At 41.9% G+C, this 17201-nt stretch overlaps 1 long non-coding RNA gene across 2 annotated transcripts in view; it reads right to left on the bottom strand.

Moving 5' to 3' along the window:
* Positions 1 to 123: 123 nt before the first annotated feature.
* LOC139029337 (uncharacterized) overlaps positions 124 to 17201 on the bottom strand; it is a 23468-nt gene continuing 6390 nt past the window's right edge. The window contains exons 2-4 of one of the 2 annotated variants that reach the window (XR_011481649.1): positions 12398 to 12449; positions 3152 to 3255; positions 124 to 2965 (exon numbers count right to left, since the gene is read on the bottom strand). This is a non-coding gene — a long non-coding RNA (uncharacterized lncRNA). The remainder of the gene's footprint in view (positions 2966 to 3151; positions 3256 to 12397; positions 12450 to 17201) is intronic. The other variant, XR_011481650.1, reaches the window with a different exon arrangement.

Here is a 17201-nt window from a genome sequence, read left to right as displayed (position 1 = left end):
ATTATAAAAAGCAACACAATAAAATAACAATAACGAGGCTAAATCCATGGGGTACTGGTACCGAGTCAATGTGCTGCTTACCACAATATTGTGTATCAACAGATAAACCATTTTCAATCAACGTAATTAACTTTAATTTAATTTCATTCATCGAAATATTACAAAACATAATGATTGGCTTTATCATAATAAGAGAAAGGGGAAAGACATTAATTTCATAGTCAACGCACAGATCAATTGATCTGCATTTCCATTTCAATTGGCTTGCTCCTCACAACCCTCATGTCTGTTCTATGCAGCACATTTCAATTTGCAACAATACATGAAAGTTTTAGAAGAAAAACTAAACAAAAAAGACGGTGGGGCAATGGTCATGTTCCCCGGTCATACGTTGCTGACACACACCAGATCTTACAACGCCTGGACAGATATTTTACATATCAGCTAACCACATCATATTTTAATAAGTTAAGTGGTTAATAAGTCATGTGTTAATAAGTTAAGTGTGCTGCACGTGATTCCAGTTTATGGGATTAATGACTTGTAATTGAAAGGGTGGCGTGTGATGTTTGCGCCACACATTTGAAAATTGAGTGACTTTTGGGGAATTGCTGCTTCAAATMAAAAATGTTATACAATTCTAACAAGAGACATCCTCTACAATGTTTTTCATAAGATCATTTACATTGTAGAATAGCCAAGTAATTTGAAATGACATGTAATTGGTTATCTTACGGAACAATCGCTCAGGCCTCAGTACAGGAGTTCCAATATGTTGACAAGATTCAGATTTCTAATTTCCTTTAAGATGTTAGCTGTATATTAGCCCTTGATCATGACTCTGTTCCATTACATTAGAAATAKGTCATTGGATGAAGGCATCTTCTGTAAGAGAGGAGTATTAAGAGCACAGACGCTCAGTTTGAACATGAACATGGATTGATTGTGGTGCGGTTTTGGAAGCATAAGGARCTTATCTTTCATATGAAAGRGAGAAATAATTTTCAAAAAGGGTAAATTGATACAAAATCGATTCACGTTTTAGGTGGAGTACCTTACAGGTCCTGCACAGTCATCCTATTTCCCAAATAAAAAGAGCCTTTGAGTGACCAAAACATTACCCATAATATTGGTACACTATTAAAATGCTCAGAATTAAAGAAACGCTACCTTTTCTCTCATCTCTAAATATCAGGAAGCCTGAAAGAACAGGCTGGGTGGGCGAGGAGCTTATATTCATGAGCTCGCCTTGACTGACAGCTCTTTGAAACACCCTTGTTGTCGTTGCCACGCAACAAGGTAAACAATGAGCCATGTAATTGATGACAAGGTAAAATAATGTGCCACATGTCATTCCGAGACCAAATATACTGATCAAAAATATAAAARGCAACATGTAAAGTGTTGGTCCCATGTTTTGAGCTGAAYAAGATCCCAGAAATGTGCACAGATTTGTTTACATCCCTGTTAGTGAGCACTTCTCCATTGCAAAGATAATCCATCCACCTGACAGGTGTGGCATATCAAGAAGSTGATTAAACAGCATGATTATTACACAGGTGCACATTGTGCTGAGGACAATAAAAGGCCACTCTAAAATGTGTAGTTTTGTCACACAACACAATGCCACAGATGTCTCAAGTTTTGAAGGAGCGTGCAATTGGCATACTGACTGCAGGAATGTCCACCAGAGCTGTTGCCAGAGAATTTAATGTWAATTTCTATACCGTAAGCCGCKTCAATGTTGTTTTAGTGAAATCGGCAGTACGTACAACCGCAGACCTTGTGTAACCACGCCAGCCCAGGACCTCCACATCRGGCTTCTTCACCTYCAGGATCATCTGAGACCGGACAGCTGATGAAACTGAGTATTTCTGTCTGTAATAAAGKTAATTAGGCCTATGCCCTCCCAGGCCCACCCATGGCTGTGCCGCTTCCCAGTCAAGTGAAATACATAGATTAGTGCCTAATTTATTTCAATTGACTGATTTCCTAATATAAACTGTAACTCAGTAAAATCGTAGAAGTTGTTGCATTTATATTTTTGTATACCTCGCCCCATTTTCTCTACAAAATGCTCTAATGGTCAACAGKGCTGATCATGGACTGCTGGATATCTGACAAACAGCAGCAATACACAATTGCATTTCTATTGTTTTGTAACTAATTACAGAATACAGTTRACTAARGCACTTCTTCACAATAATMAGTAAAGCCTGAGTCACCTTAGAAGCTTAGACATATGGSAATGTACATGACAACAGCATACAATAAGTGTACTGGAAAATGTATTGGCGCCTCTGCATTAGCATTATAAATGACTGTTTAGAATTGTATTGATCCGACATGTATTTGATCATTTACAATAGGCTAACATATTGATCAGACATGTTTTTGATKATTTACAATAGGCTAACATATTGATCAACATGAACACTCATGAGAAATAATGGTGAGACATCATTTTACAGAAAAACAAATAATAGAGCCATAAGCTTAATATAGGCATCTGGCCACCCTACAGTGTGCAGAACCTCACACCCTACAGTGTGCAGAACCTCACACCCTACAGTGTGCAGAACCCCACACCCTACAGTGTGCAGAACCCCATTGATTCGTACAATTTGTAACACTCATCTCCCGCCCGAATGCTTGAAAAAACCCACACAAAAGTGAATTTCTTAGGCTTTAGGAAATGCAACCAACTACAGAGATTGATGGGGAGAGGAGCAGGGGAGGGGGGGCATGTACCCCACTTCAATCAAGAAGGCTTCAGTCACCCACCTGGCATCGGTCACCCCCAAGATTGAAGCAAAGAGACAAATCCAGCTAAGGACTCCTCCTTGTCAGGCCTCAGAAAGGGCAGACAGGGGTCCTGGGATGGACAGCTTGCACAGCTTCTCCACATATGGCACTGGATCAAGGGTGACCTCGTTGAGGAGATCCAGGAGCCTGTCAACGTAGCCTGTAATGTTTTTGAAAAGGAAAATGTTTGTTAAATGGGTAGTTAATTTGATTTACTGTTCTGAGTTATGATGCTATCAAATTTGAAATATGCAATCTTTGGATAGCACTTTATGGTAACTTTTCAATGTTTGTATTTGGAATATGTGTGCCTGAAATGCTCAAATGATTTGAAACAATGACTTACAGTATGWTGGGTCTGTCTTCACAGGCTTCACAGCATATCCCCCTTTACCTTGGGAAAGCTGATTTTGTGTKACAGCATTCCTGCTGCGGTGGTTGCCTGAGAAGCTGTGCAGACAGTAAATTACAAATACTAAACACAGCAACTGCTTTTGTGTCCTGGCAGTTGAGACTCAATGTAGGGAGCTTAGGGATGGATGAACAAAAACCATATAGTGACTATCCGGTGTGTTACAGAAAATATACAGTTCACAAGTCAAAACAGTTACGGCCACAGCTAGGGCTGTGACGGCCATGAAATTTTGTCAGACGGTTATTGCCAAGCAAAAGACTGCCAGTCTCACGGTAATTGGCAGTTAATTAACATAAACACATTTAGCATTTCCAGSCCTGGAGATGCTGAACGTGTTTCTGTAACACACCTGATAGTGCCTTTGGAAAATCATTATGATAAAAAAAATYWWWAAGTWGAATAAATCAATTTAAAATACACCACAATAGATCTATTTTAGGTCAGTCTATTAGAAGAACAGAATAAGAGTTGGCCTACTGTATGTTATCTGGCTATGCTCCATTCCATAGGCTGTAGGCTAGTTCATTTAGCAGACAAGATATGCTTAGGCCTTTACTTTATATTATGATTTTATAGTAAGAAGAATATAATTGAACTTAGCTGAATAAAATAGAAAGGATATTTTTCCCATTCTGGAGCAAGTGAGCATATGAAGTGGCCATTTGAAACAGATCCTATGCTCTAGATGTAGAGTTATTTGTCAACATCAGTTGTGAATGATGCAAACCTTCAAATGTCAGCGATTTAAAAACATACAGTTGTATATATAGTGTATGTGGACACCCCTTCAAATTAGTGGATTCGGATATTTCTGCCACACCCGTTGCTGACGTGTATCGAGCACACAGCCATGCYATCTCCATAGACAAACATTGGCAGTAGAATGGCCTTACCGAGGAGCCCAGTGACTTTCAATGTAGCACAGTCGTAGGATTTCTGCCCTGCTAGAGCTGCACCGGTCAACTGTAAGTGCTGTTATTGTGAAGTGGAAATGTCTAGAAGCAACAACGGTTCAGCTGTGAAGTGATAGGCCACACAAGCTCACAGAGCGGGACCGCCTGATGCTGAAGTGTGTAGTGCGTAAAAATCGCCTGTCCTCGGTTGCAACACTTACTGCTGAGTTCCACACTGCACAAGAACTGTTRGTCAGGAGTTTAATGAAATGGATTTTAACGGCCGAGCAGCCGCACACAAGCCTAAGATCACCATGCGCAATGCCAAGCGTCGGCTGGAGTGGTGTGAAGCACGCCGCCATTGGATTCTAGAGAAGTGGAAATGCGTTCTCTGGAGTGWTGAATTGCCCTTCACCATCTGGCAGTCAGATGGACAAATCTGGGTTTAGCCCCTTAGTCTTGGTTTGGCACCCCCCTTGGATGCCAGGGGAATGCTACCTGCCTCAATGTTGGTTRGGGCTAGGACCCTTAGTTCCAGTGAAGGGAAATCATAACACTACAGCATACAATGACATTCTAGATGATTCAGTACATCCAACTTTGTGGCAACAGTTTGGGGAAGGCCCTTTCCTGTTTCAGCATGACAATGCCCCCGTGCACAAAGTGAGGTCCATACAGAAATGGTTTGTCGAGATCTGTCTGGAAGAACTTGACTGGCCTGCACAAGCTGACCTCAACCCCATCGAACACACCTTTGGGATGAATTGGAATGCCGACTGCGAGCCAGGCCTTATGCCCAACATCAGTGCCGATTCACTAATGCTCTTGTGGCTAAATGGAAGCAAGTCCCCGCAGCAATGTTCAATATCTAGTGGAAAGCCTTCCCAGAAGAGTGGAGGCTGTTATAGCAGCAAAGGGGGACCAACTCCATATTAATGAACTCAAGCAAACAGAAAATTAGCTTTAAAAAACGAATAAAACAACACCTCACAGCGCCTCTCCGCTAGCTGACCTAGTTGTAATGTCTGTTACACTGAAAAACATGTGTTTTTCCTACAGTATGTTGGTGTTCTTTTGGATATATTTCACACCTAGGGTACTTACATTTTCTCCTAATAATATTTTAGTATTTGTTTTGCATAGAAAATACATATGATATTGAATAATATATTTCAACACTTGTAATTATTTATTTGAACTTTCCTGGACTGAAAGGCCGAAGTGTCAGCCACAAATCTGTATGGACCCAATTCAGTGTAATGTTCAGTAGAGTACCTCATAACTTTGACCTCATATGTCCATCCTCCAGGAAACACCATCAAACAGTAGGTGGCATCATTAACCTTTCACTTCAAGGTCATCAGAAGTACGGCACAGGTCCTTTTACTATTTGAAGAATTAGCTGCACCTCCCCTGGAGTAATCCAAGGTGTCCACAGTAACACATGAGGATGAGGATCAGATAATGGGACATTAAAAGGCTATACATTTCGCACAGAAAATGAAAGATGATTCCAGCATGGAGGGATACCACTGGAGAGGATACCCACTGTGGAGAGGATACCCACTGGGAGAGGATACCCACTGTGGAGAGGATACCACTGTGGAGAGGATCCCACTGGGAGAGGATACCCACTGGGAGAGGATACCCACTGGGAGAGGATACCCACTTGGGAGAGGATACCCACTGGGAGAGGATACACACTGGGAGAGGATAACACTGTGGAGAGGATACCCACTGGGAGAGGATCCCACTGGGAGAGGATACCCACTGGGAGAGGATACCCATGGGAGAGGATACCCACTGTGGAGAGGATACCCACTGTGGAGAGGATACCCACTGGGAGAGGATACCCAGGAGATACCCACTGGGAGAGGATACCCACTGGGAGAGGATACCCACTGTGGAGAGGATACCCACTGGGAGAGGATACCACTGGGAGAGGATACCACTGGGAGAGGTACGCACTGGAGAGGATACCCACTGGGAGAGGATACCCACTGTGGAGAGGATACCCACTGGGAGAGGATACCCACTGGGAGAGGATACCCACTGTGGAGAGGAGATCCATTGGCAAAAACTGGTTGAATTAACGTTGTTTCCACATTTCAACCCCCCCAAAAAAAAAATGTGTGGAAGTTGAATCCATGTGGAAAATGTATTTGGATTTGCAAAAAGTCAACTTAAGGGCATTAAGGGCATTCTGTACATTTTTTCACGACAACTATTAACCTAAATCCAATGACATGGTGTCATTTCACATTGAATTCACAATACTTGACAACTCAACCCAAATGTAAATCAAAACTTGACGTTGAACTGACGTCTTTGCCCAGTGGGTAGGGAGGTTTAATTTTTGTTTTGGGTATTTAATGGTCCCTAGCCCACACCCTGGGCCTGCGCTAATCATTGAGTAACGACCAAATTACTTTAGCTTTGCCTGTGGAGTCAATCTGAACAGATAGGAACGTTGGACTGGAAGTAAATACATCCATATCCAGCCAGTGGCCCCAGTGAATACTAACTAGTAAGTTATTCTTGGCAGAAGCCCCAATCAGAGGCAGGAAAAGCTCTGTGCTTGAATGAACATCCTCTCGTTGACTGCTCCTATTATTTTACTCTGTGTGCGGGGGATCATTAACCTCTAATGTTTTCAACCCAATTACTATTGGAGTCCCCTGGAGGATAGTAAAATGGAATAAAGTGTACAATCTAGCATGTACTGGATGTGTCTGTTTGTTCTACATCTAAATTGGAAACAAGACATCGCAGTCTGGTACGGCAACGSCAKCGCCGCTGACCGAAAGGCTGTACAGAGGGTGGCYCGCTCAGCCGAACGCACCATTGGGTGCACACACTGCCTGCCCTCCAGGACACCTACAACAGRAGTTGTCGCAGGAAGGCCAATAACATCATCAGTGAACTCAGCCACCCGAGCCACGACCTGTTCTCTCCGCTTTCATTACTCAGACGCGGGCATTACAGGAGCATCATGGCAAAAATTGTCAGACTGGCCAATCACTTCTACCTGCGGACCATCAGGCTGCTGAATACCCACCACCACCTGCTCCCCCTGTCCCCCTCCTGCCCCCAGTCTTCCTAGTGTTATTGTTTCATTCACTTCTCTTTTTGACCTGCACTGTTGGAGCTTAAGAATATCAGTGTACCCTGCAACTACATCTGCGACCCTGTGCATGTGACTAATAAACTAATCTAAACATGTCTCCCCCTGCAAATGATGCAGCGTCCCCCCTTTGGGCCAATTGCGAACAAGTGTGACTAACACATTTTTGTTAATGCCTATATAGTGCATTCGGAAAGAATTCAGACCCTTTGACTTATTCCACATTTTGTTACGTTTACAGCCTTATTATAAAATGGATTCATTTGTRTKTTTTTCTTATCAATCTACACACAATAACCCAWAATGACAAAGCAAAAACAGGTTATGACATTTTAGCAAATTTGTTCAAATAAATGGAAATATCACATTTAGATATGTATTCAGACCGTTTACTCAGTACTTTGAAGAACCTTTGGCAGCAATTACAGCCTKGAGTCTTCTTGGGTATGACYCAACAAGCTTGGCACACCTGTATTTGGGGAGTTGCTCCCATTTTCTGCAGATGCTCTCAAGCTCTGTCATGTTGGATSGGAAGTGTCGCTGCACGGCTATTTTCAGGTCTCTCCAGAMATGTTTGATCGGGTTCATGTCTGGGCTCTGGCGGTGCCACTCAAGGACATTCAGAGACTTGTCCCGAAGTCACTCCAGCATTTTCTTAGCTGTGTGCTTATGGTCGTTGCCCTGTTGGAAGGTGAACCTGCACCCCAGTCTGAGGTCCMGAGCAGGTTTTCATCAAGGGTCTCTGTACTTTTCTCCATTCATTTTTCCCTCGATCCTGACTAGTCTCCTAGTCCCTGCCGCTGAAAAACATCCCCACAACCTGATGCTGCCACCACCATGCTTCACCGTAGGGATGATGCCAGGTTTCCTCCAGACGTGACGTTTGGCATTCAGGCCAAAGAGTTCAATCTTTGTTTCATCAGACCAGAGAATCTTGTTTCTTATGGTCTGAGAGTCCTTTACGTGCCTTTTGTCAAACTCCAAGCGGGCTGTCATGTGCCTTTTACTGAGYAATGGCTTCCGTCTGGCCACTCTACCATAAAGACCTGATTGGTGGAGTGCTGCAGAGATGGTTGTCCTTCTGGAAGTTTCTCCCATCTCCACAGAGGAATTCTGGAGCTCTGTCAGCGTGACCATCGTGTTCTTGGTCACCTCCCTGACCAAGGCCCAAATCTCTCCCGATTGCTCAGTTTTGTCGGGCGGACAGCTCTAGGAAGAGTCTTGGTGGTTCCAAACCTCTTCCATTTAAGAATGATGGAGGCCACTGTGTTTGTGGGGACCTTCAATGCTGCAGAAATGTTTGCATACCCTTCCCAGATTTGTCCCTCACAATCCTGTCTCAGAGAACTACGGACAATTCCTTTGACTTCATGGCTTATTTTTTTGCTGTGACATGCACTGTCAACTGTGGGACCTTATATAGACAGGTGTGTGCRTTTCCAAATCATGTCCAATCAAATTAATTTACCACAGGTGGACTCCAATCAAGTTGTAGACACAATTAAAGGATGATCAATGGAAACAGGATGCACCTGAGCTCAATTTCGAGTCTCATAGCAAAGGGTCTGAATAATTATGTATATTCAGTACCAGTCAAAAGTTTGGACACACCTACTCATTCAAGGGTTTTTCTTTATTTGACCTATTTCTAGATTGTAGAATAATAGTGAACACATCAACATGAAATAACACACATTGAATCATGTAGTAACCAAAAAATGTTTAACCAAATCCAAAAATATTTTATATTTGAGATTCTTCAAATAGCCACCCTTTGCCTTGATGACAGCTTTGCACACTCTTGGCATTCACTCAACCAGCTTCATGAGGTAGTCACCTGGAATGTGTTTCAATTAACAGGTGTGCCTTGTTAAGCTAATTTGTGGAATTTCTTTCCTTCTTAACGCATATGAGATATCAGCATTTGAGATCAGTTATGTTGTGACAAGGTAGGGGGGTATACAGAAGATATCCCTATTTGGTAAAAGACCAAGTCCATATTAAGGCAAGAACAGCTCAAATAAGCAAAGAGAAACGACAGTCCATCATTGCTTCAAGACAAGGTCAGTCAATCTGTAAAATGTCAAGAACTTTGAAAGTTTCTTCAAGTGGCCAATCAAGCGCTATGATGAAACTGGCTCTCATGAGGACCACCACAGGAAACGATGACCAAGAGTTACCTCTGCTGCAGAGGTTAAGTTCATTAGAGTTAACTGCACCTCAGATCGCAGCCAAAATAAATGCTTTACAGAGTTCAAGTAACAGACACATCTCAACATCAACTGAAGAGGAGACTGCGTGAATCAGAGGAGACTGCTTGAATCAGGCCTTTGTGGTCGAGTTGCTGCAAAGAAACCACTACTAAAGGACCCCAATGAGAAACTTGCTTGCTCTAAGAAACACAAGCAATTAGACCAGTGGAAATTTGTCCTTTGGTCTGATGAGTCCAAATTTGAGATTTTTGATTCCAACCGCCGTGTCTTTGTGAGACGCAGAGTAGGTGAACGATCTCCACATGTGTGGTTCCCACCGTGAAGCTTGGAYGAGAAGGTGTAATGGTGTGGGGGTGCTTTGCTGAAGACACTGTCAGTGATTTATTTCCAATTCAAGGCACCCTTAACCAGCATTACTATCACAGCATTTGGCAGCGATGAGCCATCCCATCTGGTTTGCGCTTAGTCCCACTATCATTTGTTTTTCAACAGGACAATGACCCAACACACCTCCAGGCTGTGTAAGTGCGATTTGACCAAGAAGGAGAGCGATGGAGTGCTGCATCAGATGACCTGGCCTCCACAAACACACAATCTCAACCCAATTGAGATGGTTTGGGATGAGTTGGACAACGGAGTGAAGGAAAAGCAGGCAACAAGTGCTCAGCATATGTGGGAACTACTTCAAGACTGTTGGAAAAGCATTCCAGGTGAAGCTGGTTCAGAGAATGTCAAGAGTGTGCAAAGCTGTCATTAAGGCAAAGGATGACTACTTGGAAGAATCTAAAATATTTTGGGATTTGTTTAACACTTTTTTGGTTACTACATGATTCAATATGTGTTATTTCATAGTGTTGATGTTTTCGCTATTATTCTACAATGTAGACCATTTTAAAAATAAAGACAAACCCTTGAATGAGTAGGTGTGTCGAAACTTTTGATTGGTACTGTAAGGTATTTCTGTTTGTTATTTTTCATAAAGTTTCTAAAAACCTGTTTTCGCTTTGTCATTATGGGGTATTGTGTGTCGATTGATGAGAACATATATATTGAATCCATTTTAGAATAATGCTGTGACGTAACAAAATGTGGAAAAAGTAAAGAGGTCTGAATACTTTCCAAATGCACTGTAGCTCCCACATTTGGCCAATCAGTGTACCATCATTGACCGAAGTTTCGTCAAAATGGGGCCAGTGCTGTCTGAGATATCACYTGACTAACGGACAGAGACAGATCCACAGTCCCCTCCCCGATTTCATCATGGGGGACAATGAACAATTGCCTACAGCAGAGTCAGATATCAGTTGAATTACATAACAACAGAAAGTAGGCTATTTGGTGTAAGAATGCAAGATATATAACTTACACTACATGACCAGAACTATGTGGACACCTGCTCATCGAACATCATTCCAAAATCATGYGCATTAATATGGAGTTGGTCCCCACTTTGCTGCTATAACAGCCTCCACTCTTCTGGGAAAGCTTTCCACTASATGTTAAAATGTTGCTGCAGGGACTTGCTTCCGTTCAGCCACAAGAGCATTAGTGAAGTCGGCAACTGATGTTGGGCGATTTAAACCTGGCTCACAGTCGCCGTTCCAATGGTTCACAGTCGCCGTTCCAATTCATCCCAAAGGTGTTCGATGGGGTTGAGGTCAGGGATCTGTGCAGGCCAGTTATTCCACACCGATCTCGACAAACCATTTCTGTATGGASCTCGCTTTGTGCACGGGGGCATTGTCATGCTGAAACAGGAAAGGGCCTTCCCCAAACTGTTGCTACAAAGTTGAAGGCACAGAATTGTCTAGAATGTCATTGCATGCTGTAATGTTAAGATTTTCCTTCACTGGAACTAAGGGGCCTAGCCCGAACCATGAACCATGAAAAACAACCCCCGACCATTATTCCTCCAACACCAAAGTTTACAGTTAGCACTATGCATTGGGGCAGGTAGCGTTCTCCTGGCATCCGCCAAACCCAGATTCGTCCGTCAGGCTGCCAGATGATGAAGCGGGAATCATCACTCCAAAGAATTTGTTTCCACTGCTCCAGAGTCCAATGGCGGAGAGCTTTACACCACTCCAGCCGACGCTTGGCATTGCGCATGGGGATCTTAGGCTTGTGTGCGGCTGCTCGGCCATGGAGACCTATTTCATGAAGCTGCCGACGATCACTTCTTGTGCTGATGTTGCTTCCAGAGGAGGCAATTTTGAACTCGGTAGTGAGTGTTGCAACCAAGGACAGACAATTTTTACATGCTATGCGCTTCAGCACTCAGCAGTCTTGTTCTGTGCGCTTGTGTGGCCTACCATTTTGCGGCTGAGCCGTTGTTGCTTGTAGACATTTCCACTTCACAATAACAGCACTTATAGTTGACCCGGGGAGCTCTAGCAGGGCAGAAATGTTACGAACTGACTTGTTGGAAAGGTGGCAACCTGTGACGGTGTCACATTGAAAGTCACTGAGCTCTTCAGTAAGGCCATTTTACTGCCAATGTCTATGGAGAGTGAATGGCTGTGTGCTCGATTTTATACACCTGTCAGCAACGGTTGTGGCAGAAATAGCCAAATCCACTAATTTGAAGGGGTGTCCACATACTTTTGTATATATATATATATTACTTCTGTGTTACTGCAAGGGACAAAATAACCATTTGATCATGTTTGATCATGTTTAGTTATCATACATGGCAACCTCAAATGGACTCAAATTCATGTACAGCTTTGATCCGAACCCCTCCGAAAGACACACAAACACACACAGGTTGAAGGTTGGAGCAGGTTGGAGAGGTTCATTTTAAGTGTTCCAGCTAAATCTATCTCTGAAGTTGTCAGGTTGGCCCATAGCGACAGATGCTTCCAGTAGAAGGTGTATTGTGTTCTTCCCCTCGACACGCTTGATACATGCATTACCTGGTTCTCAAAAAGTCACATTCATAGCTTACCATCTTTGATACCAGAAAATGTGGCAATAATCAAGTTATATCAGACAGTGATCTGCAAACAAACAACATAAAACGTTTGTATTAGATAAGGTTAATTGTAAAGCATGTTTTGTACACAATTGTTTGTAAGCCAATGAAGTTGAAAAGCCTTGGTTATTCTGTATTTGCTAAATCAATCAAATGTAGATCACTAAAAAAAGTTCAAGCGAGTCCCTGCTGCTCCTTTGTCTCGGTTCTTGTGATTGCAGTAAATGCACTCACTGAGGCCAACTAGCGCATGGAATATCAACCACTACTGCGAAGGGAGCAGAGAACCCTTACCTAGTAGTATCACTACTCGCTATCCTCTGTCTCAAAGAATCATTTGGACGTGTTTCAAACGATTCAACGATTCAATGCTGTAGCTTATATTAATTGTGCTAGTATGGTAGTGGAGATGTGCTGGTCCGCTCAAGTTAATACATTCAGCCTCTATGCCTCTGTTCTGTCTGACGGAAGCATCTTCCTGTSCCGTGCCATGTGAAGGGCCTAATAGTCCCTACTTCCTTTGTGTGTTCAACTTCTGAGGTCATTGCATTGTGTTGGGCTTCTGTTTTGATGTTTGCCCTCCACGGCATGAACAATGCACTTTTTGTTATTGTGTGTGATAGAATGTGTCTCATCATGTTATTTGACTCATGTAGAGGTCATCATCATTTGAAGGCTGGGTAGATACATTAAATGGATGGATGGATAGGGATTTAGTGATTCTACTGTGGAGCTCTGACTGTGTCCTGTGCAGTGGCGATTTTAGCACGTAAATGTTGGTGGGGCAACAACAACAAAAAGATTTGATGCATGCCAGCAAAGCCACAACACAACACACAAAAACTGTTGTTTAAAAAAAAAAAACATGCTAAATATGTGGGGCTCAAAACAGGTGTGGCTCCGCCCCACCTGCCCTGAATGACGGGTCGCCACTGATCGTGTGGCCTAGATCCTTCCATATTCCCTTTTGTAGGTCTGTGTGGCTCAGTCAGTAGAACATGGCGCTTGTGACGCCAAGGTTCGCCAGGTTCGATTCCTGCTGGGGTAACCCATACGTAAACCATTTCTGTAAGTTGCTTTCAATAAAAGTGTCTGCTAAATTGCATAAATTATTTGTCACTTATTCCTACCATATTGAATTGTATATAAATGCATATATAAATACATCCGTATAGGACATTCCCTCTATCTTTGACCCTGTGCATTGAGACATTACCTGGTTCAAACAGCAGTATTCATTAGTAGTGCTTAGCCTCGGCCTTGTCATACCCTCTCCATAATATCCCAACTGTTTATTTCTAATCTGTGTCCTCCAGCAGACACATGCACCACCACCCGATGTCCACATTAACGGTGCTGAGCAATGTCGAGCCCTTATCTGTGACCCCAGAGAGACTTGACGCATTCCCTCCCTCTCTGCTTCTCATCAGTTACTGGTAAACGGTCAGAACCCGCTGTGGCAGATGGGGGAGCGACACTGCTGAGGTATGTAACCTAGTAATTGTTTTGAAGTTGGAGGTGAAGTTAATTTGGCCATGGTTATCATCTGTGACGAAGGGGGCGAAAGAAGAGAAATCTAGGAGGAACGAGGTGCCACTCAACTGCTGGGTCAAGCAGTCATGACTTAATATTTTTCTATTTGTATGTTTTCTTTTAGACATTTCACACCAAATAGAAACATACACATATGACTACATCTACTCTGCCCAGACCCACATGCTCACACCCCCATCCCTAGTGTCTGCATTATAAATAGCCACATGGCCTTAAATTTGACCAATTTGTTTTTCTCGGTCGCCCATGCTATTTCAATATTTAAACAATAAATCATTTGATTTATCCATTGTGTTAATGATGGCAGGTTAATTGATTTCCAAGTTTTTAATATACGTTTTTTTCAAAATGAGTGATAAGAGAATGGTCCAGCCCATTGTGTATCTCACTACACCCCCATACAGTATGTCATGTCTTGAAATATGCAGACAGACAGATTAAAAGTACATTTACATTGTAACACTTCTGACAGCCGTCTTTCTAGCTCCTCCCATAACTTTGGACTTTATAGCATTTCCAGAAAGCATGGTTTATTGAATCGTTGTTAGTTTTACAATTAAGACATGACTCTGCTGTTGTGCTGTAGAATTTGTGAATTTTGTCACTTGTATAATACATTCTATACATTGGTTTATACCGGATTAAGCGTATATTTTAACGTTAACTGTAATTGCATTAGTTATGCTCCAACTTTCCCTCCATCTTGTACAAAATATCAGTTATTTTTAAGTCTTGGTTCCAATAGGTCATATTTTTTTCTCAGAGATTGTCAGTTGGATATGCTCTCTGCAAGGTTTTATATATCTTACCTATCATATGAACATCCTTTTCTGACTCAAATAGGATTCCCTCAAYGTTGCTAAAAGATTTCCAATCTAAGTTTTGTGATATGTAACTTTTAAGGTGCATGTATTTGAAACTCTACATTGGTCAGTCCAAAATATATTTTTAATTCTGTCATGGAAATAAATGTATTTCCTGTTACCAAGTCATTTTTGGTTTCTATGCCTTTAGTTTTCCATGTGGATCCATTTATAGYTAAATTCTGAAAAGCTATCCAATGATTGTTCCATAAGGTTATGTTTTTAGGGGGTGATATTGCTTCTTGTAGAATACGTTTCATTTTCTTCCATATTGTTATAGTGTTCTTAACTATTTTAACTATCCGCCTTATCTCAGCTCACTGGTCACCATAGKAACACCCACTCGTAGCAAACGCTCKAGCAGGTATATTGCACTGTCAATCCCCAAAGCCAACACGTACTTTGGCCGCCTTTCCTTCCAGTTCTCTGCTGACAATGACTGGAACGATTTACAAAAATCTCTGAAGCTGGAGTCTTATATCTCCCTCTCTAACTTTAAGCATCAGCTGTCAGAGCAGCTTACCGATCATTGTACCTGTACACAGCCAATRTGTAAATAGCACACCCAACTACCTCATCCCCATATTATTACTTACCCTCTTGCTCTTTTGCACCCCAGTATCTCTACTTACACATCATCATCTGCACATCTATCACTCCAGTATTAATGCTAAATTGTCATTAATAGGGGGGCTACAGTGTCCCAAAATGTTGAATAGAATTCTATGGGAAAGCAATCCATTCCTGTTGCTTTTCTCTGTGTAAATGTATCTAACAGTATCTAATATTTATTCTTAGGTGATCTCTTTTTTTAGTGATTATTTTTTGTCTGCTGATAATTGCTTCAGAGTTGTTGAGTCTAAGAAGGCTATAGGAACCATCCAACTGTTAAAATTMGATTGATATCGATTTTCATAGAAGATTTTCAAGTTGTCATTAATCGCATTGTTTTTCCTTYCCGCTTTTGTATCTTTATCTTTAAAAATTATAATTGGTTTAGCATGTATTCATTTTGTGAGAGCTGCGAGATATTTACCAGGTTTATTTTCCATTAAGTAATATGCTTTATCTGAGTTAAACCTGTAGTTGTTGGCTCTCTTCAAAAGTTATATATCGCATTAAAGGCATCCCAAATTATATCGGGGGTTAGCTTTTCTCTGTCCTCTGTCTACATTTGTAATGGTAAAGGTTTAAAATGTTTCGTTTCTGTATTTAATACGTTTTGGTTCCAGAAAATGTGCTCTGTTCATTCTCAAAACTCTGTCGCTAAGTGTATTTTCTATTGGTGTAATTAAACAGAGAATGATTCGATGTCTCTATATCATYAATTTTTMAATCCAGAAAAATMGAGTCAATTCTTGAATAGCTTTTCTTACTTTCAGAAAAAAAYGAATAGTCTTTTGTAGTTGGGACTCATATTTTCAGCCTCTTTGMAGGCCCCCTAAATTTGCCCTCTTTCCCAGCCACACAAGCAGAGTGATTCGTTTCTTAGCCTTTTCTCCTCGGTGAGATATCAACACCTCCTGATCCACCGTTTACAGTTTTGTTGCTCAAACAGAAGCACCCTAACACCCAAAGTTCAGTTATAAGTGTCTCTCATTTTCTAAATGTGCTGCACTGCAGAAACCCAACTAAATGTTCKTAGTCTGTTAAACACATCAGCATACTGGACTCTTGCTTCAAACATGCCTCTTGTGCTGAGAGCAAATATGGAGGCTACAATATGAATACATCCAACTATAGAATGTTGGTCAGGTTATACAAAGTACCAGACCCAACTACAAATTAGCTATGCAACAACAATTGTCAAATGTCCCACACCTAACAGCAAAATGTTCATATTGATCATATCAGAAGTTAATGATTAAAGACGCACTCCAGCTATTTTGTATAAATACAGTAATGTTCACACACTTAAGGGTGTTTTGTAGACACAACTGCAAACTTCAGGAGTTGGAGACATACTTGGACCATGTCATACCTGGACCATGTCATGTCATACCTGGACCATGTCATGTCATACCTGGACTATGTCAAGTCATACTTGGACCATGTCATGTCATACTTGGACCATGTCAAGTCATACTTGGACCATGTCATGTCATACTTGGACCATGTCATGTCATACCTGGACCATATAATGTCATACCTGGACCATGTCACGTCATACCTGGACCATGTCAAGTCATACCTGGACCATGTCATGTCATGCCTGGACCATGCCAGGTCATACCTGGACCATGTCATGTCATACCTGGACCATGCCATGTCATACCTGGACCATGTCATGTCATACCTGGACCATGTCATGTCATACCTGGACCATGTCATGTCATACCTGGACCATGTCATGTCATACC

Source organism: Salvelinus sp. IW2-2015, linkage group LG19 (assembly GCF_002910315.2).
Source record: "Salvelinus sp. IW2-2015 linkage group LG19, ASM291031v2, whole genome shotgun sequence".
In the NCBI taxonomy this organism is placed as follows: Eukaryota; Metazoa; Chordata; class Actinopteri; order Salmoniformes; family Salmonidae; genus Salvelinus; species Salvelinus sp. IW2-2015.
The sequence above is the reverse complement of the archived record's forward strand: the minus strand, read 5'-3'. Positions and strand labels throughout refer to the sequence as shown.